The sequence below is a fragment of the Phalangium opilio genome, unplaced genomic scaffold (genome assembly GCF_054372755.1).
Source record: "Phalangium opilio isolate 3A_F unplaced genomic scaffold, DU_Popi_V2 ptg000209l_1, whole genome shotgun sequence".
In the NCBI taxonomy this organism is placed as follows: domain Eukaryota; kingdom Metazoa; phylum Arthropoda; class Arachnida; order Opiliones; family Phalangiidae; genus Phalangium; species Phalangium opilio.
Genome location: NW_028324217.1, coordinates 11,833,114 through 11,846,629, shown reverse-complemented (window position 1 = coordinate 11,846,629; position 13,516 = coordinate 11,833,114). Strand labels below are relative to the sequence as shown.

Here is a 13,516-nt window from a genome sequence, read left to right as displayed (position 1 = left end):
TATTGGAATTTAAAAGAGGAAAAAAAATTGAAAAAGCTAACGGTACGCAGTGTTCCTAAGTGGTCTCCCTCCCAAGTACTGACTGCGCTCGACGCTGCTTAACTTCGGTGATCGGACGAGAACCGGTGTTTTCAGCGTGATATGGCCGTTGCCGAGAGTGCTAGTTAATAATTCGAATTTAAATTAAGAGAGACAAATTAACCTTCATCTTTTTAAAACAATAACAAAAAGAAAATATGTTTGCTTTTTTCATATCTATTGGAATTTAAAAGACAAAAAAAGGTGAAAAAGCTAACGGCAAGCAGTTCTCCTAAGTGGCCTCCCTCCCAAGTACTGACTGCGCTCGACGCTGCTTAACTTCGGTGATCGGACGAGAACCGGTGTTTTCAGCGTGATATGGTCGTTGCCGAGAGTGCTAGTTAATAATTCGAATTTAAATTAAGTGAGACAAATTAACCTTCATCTTTATAAAACAATAACAAAAAGAAAATATGTTTGCTTTTTTCATATCTGGTGGAATTTAAAAGAGGAAACAAAAAGGAAAAAGCCAACGGCACGCTGTGTTCCCAAGTACTGACTGCGCTCGACGCTGCTTAACTTCGGTGGTCGGACGAGAACCGGTGTTTTCAGCGTGATACGGCCGTTGTCGAGAGTGCTAGTTAATAATTCGAATTTAAAGTAAGTGAGACAAATTAACCTTCATCTTTATAAAACAATAACAAAATGAAGATATGTTTGCTTTTTTATATCTGGTGGAATTTAAAAGAGGATACAAAAAGGAAAAAGCCAACGGCACGCTGTGTTCCCAAGTACTGACTGCGCTCGACGCTGCTTAACTTCGGTGATCGGACGAGAACCGGTGTTTTCAGCGTGATATGGCCGTTGCCGAGAGTGCTAGTTAATAATTCGAATTTGAATTAAGTGAGACAAATTAACATTCTTCTATTTAAAACATTAACAAAAAGAAAATATGTTTGCTTTTTTCATATCTGGTGGAATTTAAAAGAGGAAACAAAAAGGAAAAAGCCAACGGCACGCTGTGTTCCCAAGTACTGACTGCGCTCGACGCTGCTTAACTTCGGTGGTCGGACGAGAACCGGTGTTTTCAGCGTGATACGGCCGTTGCCGAGAGTGCTAGTTAATAATTCGAATTTAAAGTAAGTGAGACAAATTAACCTTCATCTTTATAAAACAATAACAAAATGAAGATATGTTTGCTTTTTTCATATCTGGTGGAATTTAAAAGAGGATACAAAAAGGAAAAAGCCAACGGCACGCTGTATTCCCAAGTACTGACTGCGCTCGACGCTGCTTAACTTCGGTGATCGGACGAGAACCGGTGTTTTCAGCGTGATATGGCCGTTGCCGAGAGTGCTAGTTAATAATTCGAATTTAAATTAAGAGAGACAAATTAACCTTCATCTTTATAAAAGAATAATAATAATATGAAGATATGTTTGCTTTTTTCATATCTGGTGGAATTTAAAAGAGGAAACAAAAAGGAAAAAGCCAACGGCACGCAGTGTTCCCAAGTACTGACTGCGCTCGACGCTGCTTAACTTCGGTGATCGGACGAGAACCGGTGTTTTCAGCGTGATATGGTCGTTGCCGAGGGTGCTAGTTAATAATTCGAATTTGAATTAAGTGAGACAAATTAACATTCATCTATTTAAAACAATAACAAAAAGAAAATATGTTTGCTTTTTTCATATCTATTGGAATTTAAAAGAGGAAAAAAAAATGAAAAAGCTAACGGTACGCAGTGTTCCTAAGTGGTCTCCCTCCCAAGTACTGACTGCGCTCGACGCTGCTTAACTTCGGTGATCGGACGAGAACCGGTGTTTTCAGCGTGATATGGCCGTTGCCGAGAGTGCTAGTTAATAATTCGAATTTAAATTAAGAGAGACAAATTAACCTTCATCTTTTTAAAACAATAACAAAAAGAAAATATGTTTGCTTTTTTCATATCTATTGGAATTTAAAAGACAAAAAAAGGTGAAAAAGCTAACGGCAAGCAGTGTTCCTAAGTGGCCTCCCTCCCAAGTACTGACTGCGCTCGACGCTGCTTAACTTCGGTGATTGGACGAGAACCGGTGTTTTCAGCGTGATATGGTCGTTGCCGAGAGTGCTAGTTAATAATTCGAATTTAAATTAAGTGAGACAAATTAACCTTCATCTTTATAAAACAATAACAAAAAGAAAATATGTTTGCTTTTTTCATATCTGGTGGAATTTAAAAGAGGAAACAAAAAGGAAAAAGCCAACGGCACGCTGTGTTCCCAAATACTGACTGCGCTCGACGCTGCTTAACTTCGGTGATCGGACGAGAAGCGGTGTTTTCAGCGTGATATGGCCGTTGCCGAGAGTGCTAGTTAATAATTCGAATTTGAATTAAGTGAGAAAAATTAACCTTCATCTTTTTAAAACAATAACAAAAAGAAAATATGTTTGCTTTTTTCATATCTATTGGAATTTAAAAGACAAAAAAAGGTGAAAAAGCTAACGGCAAGCAGTGTTCCTAAGTGGCCTCCCTCCCAAGTACTGACTGCGCTCGACGCTGCTTAACTTCGGTGATCGGACGAGAACCGGTGTTTTCAGCGTGATATGGTCGTTGCCGAGAGTGCTAGTTAATAATTCGAATTTAAATTAAGTGAGACAAATTAACCTTCATCTTTTTAAAACAATAACAAAAAGAAAATATGTTTGCTTTTTTCATACCTATAGGAGTTTAAAAGAGGAAAAAAAAGTGAAAAAGCCAACGGCAAGCAGTGTTCCTAAGTGGTCTCCCTCCCAAGTACTGACTGCGCTCGACGCTGCTTAACTTCGGTGATCGGACGAGAACTGTTGTTTTCAGCGTGATATGGCCGTTTCCGACAGTGCATGTTAATAATTTGAATTTAATTAACCTTCATCTTTATAATTCAATAACAAAAAGAAGATATGTTTGTTTTTTCATATCTGGTGGAAATTAAAAGAGGAAACAAAAAGGAAAAAGCCAACGGCACGCAGTGTTCAAAAGTACTGACTGCGCTCGACGCTGCTTAACTTCGGTGACCGGACGAGAACCAGTGTTTTCAGCGTCATATGGCCGTTGCCGAGAGCGCTAGCTAATAATTTGAATTTAAATTAAGTGAGACAAATTAACCTTCATCTTTTTAAAACAATAAGAAAAAGAAAATATGTTTGCTTTTTTCATATCTGGTGGAATTTAAAAGAGGAAACAAAAAGGAAAAAGCCAACGGCACGCAGTGTTCAAAAGTACTGACTGCGCTCGACGCAGCTTAACTTCGGTGATCGGACGAGAACCAATGTTTTCAGCGTGATATGGCAGTTCCCGAGAGCGCTAGCTAATAATTCGAATTTAAATTAAGTGAGACAAATTAACCTTCATCTTTTTAAAACAATAACAAAAAGAAAATATGTTTGCTTTTTTCATATCTATAGGAATTTAAAAGAGGAAAAAAAAGTGAAAAAGCCAACGGCAAGCAGTGTTCCTAAGTGGTCTCCCTCCCAAGTACTGACTGCGCTCGACGCTGCTTAACTTCGGTGATCGGACGAGAACTGTTGTTTTCAGCGTGATATGGCCGTTTCCGACAGTGCATGTTAATAATTTGAATTTAATTAACCTTCATCTTTATAATTCAATAACAAAAAGAAGATATGTTTGTTTTTTCATATCTGGTGGAAATTAAAAGAGGAAACAAAAAGGAAAAAGCCAACGGCACGCAGTGTTCAAAAGTACTGACTGCGCTCGACGCTGCTTAACTTCGGTGACCGGACGAGAACCAGTGTTTTCAGCGTCATATGGCCGTTGCCGAGAGCGCTAGCTAATAATTTGAATTTAAATTAAGTGAGACAAATTAACCTTCATCTTTTTAAAACAATAAGAAAAAGAAAATATGTTTGCTTTTTTCATATCTGGTGGAATTTAAAAGAGGAAACAAAAAGGAAAAAGCCAACGGCACGCAGTGTTCCCTAGTACTGACTGCGCTCGACGCTGCTTAACTTCGGTGATCGGACGAGAACCGGTGTTTTCAGCGTGATATGGCCGTTGCCGAGAGTGCTAGTTAATAATTCGAATCTAAATTAAGTGAGACAAACTAACCTTTATGTATTTAAAACAATAACAAAAAGAAAATATGTTTGCTTTTTTTATATCTATTGGAATTTAAAAGAGGAAAAAAATTGAGAAAGCTAACGGTACGCAGTGTTCCTAAGTGGTCTCCCTCCCAAGTACTGACTGCGCTCGACGCTGCTTAACTTCGGTGATCGGACGAGAACCGGTGTATTCAGCGTGATATGGCCGTTGCCGACAGTGCTAGTTAATAATTTGAATTTAATTAACCTTCATCTTTATAATTCAATAACAAAAAGAAGATATGTTTGCTTTTTTCATATCTGGTGGAAATTAAAAGAGGAAACTATAAGGAAAAAGCCAACGGCACGCAGTGTTCTAAAGTACTGACTGCGCTCGACGCTGCTTAACTTCGGTGACCGGACAAGAACCAGTGTTTTCAGTGTGATATGGCCGTTGCCGAGAGCGCTAGCTAATAAATTGAATTTAAATTAAGTGAGACAAATTAACCTTCATCTTTTTAAAACAATAACAAAAAGAAAATATGTTTGCTTTTTTCATATCTGGTGGAATTTAAAAGATGAAACAAAAAGGAAAAAGCCAACGGCACGCAGTGTTCCCTAGTACTGACTGCGCTCGACGCTGCTTAACTTCGGTGATCGGACGAGAACCGGTGTTTTCATTGTGATATGGTCGTTGCCGAGAGTGCTATTTAATAATTCGAATTTGAATTAAGTGAGAAAAATTAACCTTCATCTTTTTAAAACAATAACAAAAAGAAAATATGTTTGCTTTTTTCATATCTGATGGAATTTAAAAGAGGAAACAAAAAGGAAAAAGCCAACGGCACGCTGTGTTCCAAAGTACTGACTGCGCTCGACGCTGCTTAACTTCGGTGATCGGACGAGAACCGGTGTTTTCAGCGTGATATGGCCGTTGCCGAGAGTGCTAGTTAATAATTTGAATTTAATTAACCTTCATCTTTATAAAACAATAACAAAAAGAAGATATGTTTGCATTTTTATATCTGGTGAAATTAAAAGAGGAAACAAAAAGGAAAAAGCCAACGGCACGCAGTGTTCAAAAGTACTGACTGCGCTCGACGCTGCTTAACTTCGGTGATCGGACGAGAACCAATGTTTTCAGCGTGATATGGCCGTTGCCGAGAGCGCTAGCTAATAATTCGAATTTAAATTAAGTGAGACAAATTAACCTTCATATTTTTAAAACAATAACAAAAAGAAAATATGGTTGCTTTTTTCATATCTGGTGGAATTTAAAAGAGGAAACAAAAAGGAAAAAGCCAACGGCACGCTGTGTTCCCAAGTACTGACTGCGCTCGACGCTGCTTAACTTCGGTGATCGGACGAGAACCGGTGTTTTCAGCGTGATATGGCCGTTGCCGAGAGTGCTAGTTAATAATTCGAATTTGAATTAAGTGAGAAAAATTAACCTTCATCTTTTTAAGATGAAGGTTAATTTGTCTCTCTTAATTTAAATTCGAATTATTAACTAGCACTCTCGGCAACGGCCATATCACGCTGAAAACAACGGTTCTCGTCCGATCACCGAAGTTAAGCAACGACGAGCGCAGTCAGTACTTGGGAGGGAGACCATTTAGGAACACTGCATGCCGTTGGCCTTTTCACTTTTTTTCCTCTTTTAAATCCCTATAGATATGAAAAAAGCAAACATATTTTCTTTTTGTTATTGTTTTAAATAGATAAAGGTTAGTTTGTCTCACTTAATTTAAATTCGAATTATTAACTAGCACTCTCGGCAACGGCCATATCACGCTGAAAACACCGGTTCTCGTCCGATCACCGAAGATAAGCAGCGTCGAGCGCAGTCAGTACTTGGGAGGGAGGACACTTAGGAACACTGCATGCCGTTATCTTTTTCACTTTTTTTTGTCTTTTAAATTCCAATAGATATGAAAAAAGCAAACATATTTTCTTTTTGTTATTGTTTTAAAAAGATGAAGGTTAATTTGTCTCACTTAATTTAAGTTCGAATTATTAACTAGCACTCTCGGCAACGGCCATATCACGCTGAAAACACCGGTTCTCGTCCGATCACCGAAGTTAAGCAGCGTCGAGCGCAGTCAGTACTTGGGAACACAGCGTGCCGTTGGCTTTTTCTTTTTTGTATCCTCTTTTAAATTCCACCAGATATGAAAAAAGCAAACATATCTTCATTTTGTTATTGTTTTATAAAGATGAAGGTTAATTTGTCTCACTTACTTTAAATTCGAATTATTAACTAGCACTCTCGGCAACAGCCGTATCACGCTGAAAACACCGGTTATCGTCCGATCACCGAAGTTAATCAGCGTCGAGCGCAGTCAGTACTTGGTAGGGAGGCCACTTAGGAACACTGCTTGCCGTTAGCTTTTTCACTTTTTTTTCCGCTTTTAAATTCCTATAGATATGAAAAAAGCAAACACATTTTCTTTTTGTTATTGTTTTAAAAAGATGAAGGTTAATTTGTCCCACTTAATTTAAATTCGAATTATTAACTAGCACTCTCGGCAACGGCCATATCACGCTGAAAACACCGGTTCTCGTCCGATCACCGAAGTTAAGCAGCGTCGAGCGCAGTCAGTACTTGGGAACACAGCGTGCCGTTGGCTTTTTCCTTTTTGTTTCCTCTTTTAAATTCCACCAGATATGAAAAAAGCAAACATATTTTCTTTTTGTTATTGTTTTAAAAAGATGAAGGTTAATTTGTCTCACTTAATTTAAATTCAAATTATTAGCTAGCGCTCTCGGCAACGGCCATATCACGCTGAAAACATTGGTTCTCGTCCGATCACCGAAGTTAAGCAGCGTCGAGCGCAGTCAGTACTTTTGAACACTGCGTGCCGTTGGCTTTTTCCTTTTTGTTTCCTCTTTTAATTTCACCAGATATGAAAAATGCAAACATATCTTCTTTTTGTTATTGTTTTATAAAGATGAAGATTAATTAAATTCAAATTATTAACTAGCACTGTCGGCAACGGCCATATCACGCTGAATACACCGGTTCTCGTCCGATCACCGAAGTTAAGCAGCGTCGAGCGCAGTCAGTACTTGGGAGGGAGACCACTTAGGAACACTGCGTACCGTTAGCTTTCTCAATTTTTTTCCTCTTTTAAATTCCAATAGATATAAAAAAAGCAAACATATTTTCTTTTTGTTATTGTTTTAAATAGATAAAGGTTAGTTTGTCTCACTTAATTTAGATTCGAATTATTAACTAGCACTCTCGGCAACGGCCATATCACGCTGAAAACACCGGTTCTCGTCCGATCACCGAAGTTAAGCAGCGTCGAGCGCAGTCAGTACTTTGGAACACTGAGTTTTTTTATCACTATTTTCAAATATAACCGCTGAAACCATTATTTTTGTACTTTTTGCTATAATTCAAGCAAATATAACGATATTCATTCAAAAAACTGTTAAAATTCAATTTTCAATGAGAAATCGTTGTCACGGATTTTGTATCATGAAGAAAAAAAAATGCGATTTTTTCGGTACACTTTTGAATGCATTTTTTTCTGGACAAATTTTTGACCGAATTTAGCTTAAATACCTATAAAATACTCATTAAAAGTGATTTGATATCGATTGATCAAAAAATAAAAATGTGCCTCGATTTTTAATAACATTTTCAAAATCGACGTTTCTCGGCCAGAGAAGCACATTTTGAGATTTTTTTCACTATTTTCAAATATAACCGCTAAAACCTTAGTTTTTGTATTTTTTGCTTTAATTCAAACAAATATAACGATTTTCATTCAAAAAACTGTTAAAATTCAATTTTACTTTAAGAAATCGTTGTCACGGATTTTGTATCTTGAAGAAAAAAAACATGCGATTTTTTCGGTACAATTTTGAATGCATTTTTTTCTGGACAAATTTTTGACCGAATTTAGCTTAAATACCTATAAAATACTCATTAAAAGTGATTTCATCTCGATTGATCAATAAATAAAAATGTACCTTGATTTTTAATAGAATTTTCAAAATCGACGTTTCTCGGCCAGAGAAGCACATTTTGAGATTTTTTTCACTATTTTCAAATATATCCGCTGAAACCATAGTTTTTGTATTTTTTGCTTTAATTCAAGCAAATATAACGATTTTCATTCAAAAAACTGTTAAAATTCAATTTTACATTAAGAAATCGTTGTTACGGATTTTGTATCTTGAAGAAAAAAAACATGCGATTTTTTCGGTACAATTTTGAATGCATTTTTTTCTGGACAAATTTTTGACCGAATTTAGCTTAAATACCGATAAAATACTCATTAAAAGTGATTTCATCTCGATTGATCAATAAATAAAAATGTGCCTCGATTTTTAATAACATTTTCAAAATCGACGTTTCTCGGCCAGAGAAGCACATTTTGAGATTTTTTTCACTATTTTCAAATATATCCGCTGAAACCATAGTTTTTGTATTTTTTGCTTTAATTCAAGCAAATATAACGATTTTCATTCAAAAAACTGTTAAAATTCAATTTTACATTAAGAAATCGTTGTTACGGATTTTGTATCTTGAAGAAAAAAAACATGCGATTTTTTCGGTACAATTTTGAATGCATTTTTTTCTGGACAAATTTTTGACCGAATTTAGCTTAAATACCGATAAAATACTCATTAAAAGTGATTTCATCTCGATTGATCAATAAATAAAAATGTGCCTCGATTTTTAATAACATTTTCAAAATCGACGTTTCTCGGCCAGAGAAGCACATTTTGAGTTTTTTTTCACTATTTTCAAATATAATCACTGAAACCATTATTTTTGTACTTTTTGCTTTAATTCAACAAATGTAACGATATTCATTCATAAAACTGTTCAAATTCAATTTTCAATAAGAAATCGTTGTCACGGATTTTGTATCTTGATGAAAAAAACATGCGATTTTTTCGGTACAATTTTGAATGCATTTTTTTCTGGACAAATTTTTGACCGAATTTAGCTTAAATACATATAAAATACTCATTAAAAGTGATTTCATCTCGATTGATCAATAAATAAAAATGAGTATTTTATAGGTATTTAAGCTAAATTCGGTCAAAAATTTGTCCAGAAAAAAATGCATTCAAAATTGTACCGAAAAAATCGCATGTTTTTTTTCTTCAAGATACAAAATCCGTGACAACGATTTCTTAAAGTAAAATTGAATTTTAACAGTTTTTTGAATGAAAATCGTTATATTTGCTTGAATTAAAGCAAAAAATACAAAAACTAAGGTTTTAGCGGTTATAATTGAAAATAGTGAAAAAAATCTCAAAATGTGCTTCTCTGGCCGAGAAACGTCGATTTTGAAAATGTTATTAAAAATCGAGGCACATTTTTATTTTTTGATCAATCGATATAAAATCACTTTTAATGAGTATTTTATAGGTATTTAAGCTAAATTCGGTCAAAAATTTGTCCACAAAAAAATGCATTCAAAAGTGTACCGAAAAAATCGCATTTTTTTTTCTTCATGATACAAAATCCGTGACAACGATTTCTCATTGAAAATTGAATTTTAACAGTTTTTTGAATGAATATCGTTACATTTGTTGAATTAAAGCAAAAGTACAAAAATAATGGTTTCAGTGATTATATTTGAAAATAGTGAAAAAAAACTCAAAATGTGCTTCTCTGGTCGAGAAACGTCGATTTTGAAAATGTTATTAAAAATCGAGGCACATTTTTATTTTTTGATCAATCGATATAAAATCACTTTTAATGAGTATTTTATCGGTATTTAAGCTAAATTCGGTCAAAAATTTGTCCAGAAAAAAATGCATTCAAAATTGTACCGAAAAAATCGCATGTTTTTTTTCTTCAAGATACAAAATCCGTAACAACGATTTCTTAATGTAAAATTGAATTTTAACAGTTTTTTGAATGAAAATCGTTATATTTGCTTGAATTAAAGCAAAAAATACAAAAACTATGGTTTCAGCGGATATATTTGAAAATAGTGAAAAAAATCTCAAAATGTGCTTCTCTGGCCGAGAAACGTCGATTTTGAAAATTCTATTAAAAATCGAGGTACATTTTTATTTATTGATCAATCGAGATGAAATCACTTTTAATGGTATTTTATCGGTATTTAAGCTAAATTCGGTCAAAAATTTGTCCAGAAAAAAATGCATTCAAAATTGTACCGAAAAAATCGCATGTTTTTTTTCTTCATGATACAAAATCCGTAACAACGATTTCTTAATGTAAAATTGAATTTTAACAGTTTTTTGAATGAAAATCGTTATATTTGCTTGAATTAAAGCAAAAAATACAAAAACTATGGTTTCAGCGGATATATTTGAAAATAGTGAAAAAAATCTCAAAATGTGCTTCTCTGGCCGAGAAACGTCGATTTTGAAAATTCTATTAAAAATCGAGGTACATTTTTATTTATTGATCAATCGAGATGAAATGGCTTTTAATGAGTATTTTATATGTATTTAAGCTAAATTCGGTCAAAAATTTGTCCAGAAAAAAAAGCATTCAAAATTGTACCGAAAAAATCGCATGTTTTTTTTCTTCAAGATACAAAATCCGTAACAACGATTTCTTAATGTAAAATTGAATTTTAACAGTTTTTTGAATGAAAATCGTTATATTTGCTTGAATTAAAGCAAAAAATACAAAAACTATGGTTTCAGCGGATATATTTGAAAATAGTGAAAAAAATCTCAAAATGTGCTTCTCTGGCCGAGAAACGTCGATTTTGAAAATTCTATTAAAAATCAAGGTACATTTTTATTTATTGATCAATCGAGATGAAATCACTTTTAATGAGTATTTTATAGGTATTTAAGCTAAATTCGGTCAAAAATTTGTCCAGAAAAAAATGCATTCAAAATTGTACCGAAAAAATCGCATGTTTTTTTTCTTCAAGATACAAAATCCGTAACAACGATTTCTTAATGTAAAATTGAATTTTAACAGTTTTTTGAATGAAAATCGTTATATTTGCTTGAATTAAAGCAAAAAATACAAAAACTATGGTTTCAGCGGATATATTTGAAAATAGTGAAAAAAATCTCAAAATGTGCTTCTCTGGCCGAGAAACGTCGATTTTGAAAATTCTATTAAAAATCGAGGTACATTTTTATTTATTGATCAATCGAGATGAAATGGCTTTTAATGAGTATTTTATATGTATTTAAGCTAAATTCGGTCAAAAATTTGTCCAGAAAAAAAAGCATTCAAAATTGTACCGAAAAAATCGCATGTTTTTTTTCTTCAAGATACAAAATCCGTGACAACGATTTCTTATTGAAAATTGAATTTGAACAGTTTTATGAATGAATATCGTTACATTTGTTGAATTAAAGCAAAAAGTACAAAAATAATGGTTTCAGTGATTATATTTGAAAATAGTGAAGAAAAACTCAAAATGTGCTTCTCTGGCCTAGAAACGTCGATTTTGAAAATGTTATTAAAAATCGAGGCACATTTTTATTTTTTGATCAATCGATATCAAATCACTTTTAATGAGTATTTTATAGTTATTTAAGCTAAATTCGTTCAAAAATTTGTCCAGAAAATAATGCATTCAAAAGTGTACCGAAAAAATCGCATTTTTTTTTCTTCAAGATACAAAATCCGTGACAACGATTTCTCATTGAAAATTGAATTTTAACAGTTTTTTGAATGAATATCGTTACATTTGTTGAATTAAAGCAAAAGTACAAAAATAATGGTTTCAGTGATTATATTTGAAAATAGTGAAAAAAAACTCAAAATGTGCTTCTCTGGTCGAGAAACGTCGATTTTGAAAATGTTATTAAAAATCGAGGCACATTTTTATTTTTTGATCAATCGATATCAAATCACTTTTAATGAGTATTTTATAGATATTTAAGCTAAATTCGGTCAAAAATTTGTCCAGAAAAAAATGCATTCAAAAGTGTACCGAAAAAATTGCATTTTTTTTCTTTAAGATACAAAATCCGTGACAACGATTTCTCATTGAAAATTGAATTTTAACAGTTTTTTGAATTAATATCGTTATATTTGCTTGAATTATAGCAAAAAGTACAAAAATAATGGTTTCAGCGGTTATATTTGAAAATAGTGATAAAAAAAACTCAAAATGTGCTTCTCTGGTCGAGAAACGTCGATTTTGAAAATTCTATTAAAAATCGAGGTACATTTTTATTTATTGATCAATCGAGATGAAATCACTTTTAATGGTATTTTATCGGTATTTAAGCTAAATTCGGTCAAAAATTTGTCCAGAAAAAAATGCATTCAAAATTGTACCGAAAAAATCGCATGTTTTTTTTCTTCAAGATACAAAATCCGTAACAACGATTTCTTAATGTAAAATTGAATTTTAACAGTTTTTTGAATGAAAATCGTTATATTTGCTTGAATTAAAGCAAAAAATACAAAAACTATGGTTTCAGCGGATATATTTGAAAATAGTGAAAAAAAATCTCAAAATGTGCTTCTCTGGCCGAGAAACGTCGATTTTGAAAATTCTATTAAAAATCGAGGTACATTTTTATTTATTGATCAATCGAGATGAAATGGCTTTTAATGAGTATTTTATATGTATTTAAGCTAAATTCGGTCAAAATTTGTCCAGAAAAAAAAGCATTCAAAATTGTACCGAAAAAATCGCATGTTTTTTTTCTTCAAGATACAAAATCCGTGACAACGATTTCTTATTGAAAATTGAATTTGAACAGTTTTATGAATGAATATCGTTACATTTGTTGAATTAAAGCAAAAAGTACAAAAATAATGGTTTCAGTGATTATATTTGAAAATAGTGAAGAAAAACTCAAAATGTGCTTCTCTGGCCTAGAAACGTCGGTTTTGAAAATGTTATTAAAAATCGAGGCACATTTTTATTTTTTGATCAATCGATATCAAATCACTTTTAATGAGTATTTTATAGTTATTTAAGCTAAATTCGTTCAAAAATTTGTCCAGAAAATAATGCATTCAAAAGTGTACCGAAAAAATCGCATTTTTTTTTCTTCAAGATACAAAATCCGTGACAACGATTTCTCATTGAAAATTGAATTTTAACAGTTTTTTGAATGAATATCGTTACATTTGTTGAATTAAAGCAAAAGTACAAAAATAATGGTTTCAGTGATTATATTTGAAAATAGTGAAAAAAAACTCAAAATGTGCTTCTCTGGTCGAGAAACGTCGATTTTGAAAATGTTATTAAAAATCGAGGCACATTTTTATTTTTTGATCAATCGATATCAAATCACTTTTAATGAGTATTTTATAGATATTTAAGCTAAATTCGGTCAAAAATTTGTCCAGAAAAAAATGCATTCAAAAGTGTACCGAAAAAATTGCATTTTTTTTCTTTAAGATACAAAATCCGTGACAACGATTTCTCATTGAAAATTGAATTTTAACAGTTTTTTGAATTAATATCGTTATATTTGCTTGAATTATAGCAAAAAGTACAAAAAT

General features: G+C 32.9%; 23 pseudogenes; 6 read left to right on the top strand and 17 right to left on the bottom strand.

Moving 5' to 3' along the window:
• Window positions 1-34: 34 nt before the first annotated feature.
• LOC149619196 (5S ribosomal RNA) lies at window positions 35-153 on the bottom strand (annotated as a pseudogene).
• Window positions 154-289: 136 nt separating this feature from the next.
• Window positions 290-408, bottom strand: LOC149619195 (5S ribosomal RNA; annotated as a pseudogene).
• Window positions 409-545: 137 nt separating this feature from the next.
• On the bottom strand, window positions 546-648 carry LOC149619194 (5S ribosomal RNA; annotated as a pseudogene).
• A 136-nt stretch (window positions 649-784) lies between these two features.
• Window positions 785-887, bottom strand: LOC149619193 (5S ribosomal RNA; annotated as a pseudogene).
• A 137-nt stretch (window positions 888-1,024) lies between these two features.
• On the bottom strand, window positions 1,025-1,127 carry LOC149619192 (5S ribosomal RNA; annotated as a pseudogene).
• A 137-nt stretch (window positions 1,128-1,264) lies between these two features.
• LOC149619191 (5S ribosomal RNA) lies at window positions 1,265-1,367 on the bottom strand (annotated as a pseudogene).
• Window positions 1,368-1,507: 140 nt separating this feature from the next.
• Window positions 1,508-1,610, bottom strand: LOC149619190 (5S ribosomal RNA; annotated as a pseudogene).
• Window positions 1,611-1,747: 137 nt separating this feature from the next.
• LOC149619189 (5S ribosomal RNA) lies at window positions 1,748-1,866 on the bottom strand (annotated as a pseudogene).
• Window positions 1,867-2,002: 136 nt separating this feature from the next.
• On the bottom strand, window positions 2,003-2,121 carry LOC149619188 (5S ribosomal RNA; annotated as a pseudogene).
• A 376-nt stretch (window positions 2,122-2,497) lies between these two features.
• On the bottom strand, window positions 2,498-2,616 carry LOC149619187 (5S ribosomal RNA; annotated as a pseudogene).
• A 137-nt stretch (window positions 2,617-2,753) lies between these two features.
• On the bottom strand, window positions 2,754-2,872 carry LOC149619186 (5S ribosomal RNA; annotated as a pseudogene).
• A 601-nt stretch (window positions 2,873-3,473) lies between these two features.
• On the bottom strand, window positions 3,474-3,592 carry LOC149619185 (5S ribosomal RNA; annotated as a pseudogene).
• A 361-nt stretch (window positions 3,593-3,953) lies between these two features.
• Window positions 3,954-4,056, bottom strand: LOC149619184 (5S ribosomal RNA; annotated as a pseudogene).
• A 136-nt stretch (window positions 4,057-4,192) lies between these two features.
• On the bottom strand, window positions 4,193-4,311 carry LOC149619183 (5S ribosomal RNA; annotated as a pseudogene).
• A 602-nt stretch (window positions 4,312-4,913) lies between these two features.
• On the bottom strand, window positions 4,914-5,016 carry LOC149619182 (5S ribosomal RNA; annotated as a pseudogene).
• Window positions 5,017-5,136: 120 nt separating this feature from the next.
• LOC149619181 (5S ribosomal RNA) lies at window positions 5,137-5,239 on the bottom strand (annotated as a pseudogene).
• A 137-nt stretch (window positions 5,240-5,376) lies between these two features.
• On the bottom strand, window positions 5,377-5,479 carry LOC149619180 (5S ribosomal RNA; annotated as a pseudogene).
• Window positions 5,480-5,598: 119 nt separating this feature from the next.
• LOC149619179 (5S ribosomal RNA) lies at window positions 5,599-5,717 on the top strand (annotated as a pseudogene).
• A 136-nt stretch (window positions 5,718-5,853) lies between these two features.
• Window positions 5,854-5,972, top strand: LOC149619178 (5S ribosomal RNA; annotated as a pseudogene).
• A 136-nt stretch (window positions 5,973-6,108) lies between these two features.
• LOC149619177 (5S ribosomal RNA) lies at window positions 6,109-6,211 on the top strand (annotated as a pseudogene).
• Window positions 6,212-6,604: 393 nt separating this feature from the next.
• Window positions 6,605-6,707, top strand: LOC149619176 (5S ribosomal RNA; annotated as a pseudogene).
• Window positions 6,708-6,844: 137 nt separating this feature from the next.
• LOC149619175 (5S ribosomal RNA) lies at window positions 6,845-6,947 on the top strand (annotated as a pseudogene).
• A 121-nt stretch (window positions 6,948-7,068) lies between these two features.
• Window positions 7,069-7,187, top strand: LOC149619174 (5S ribosomal RNA; annotated as a pseudogene).
• The last annotated feature ends 6,329 nt before the right edge of the window (window positions 7,188-13,516 follow it).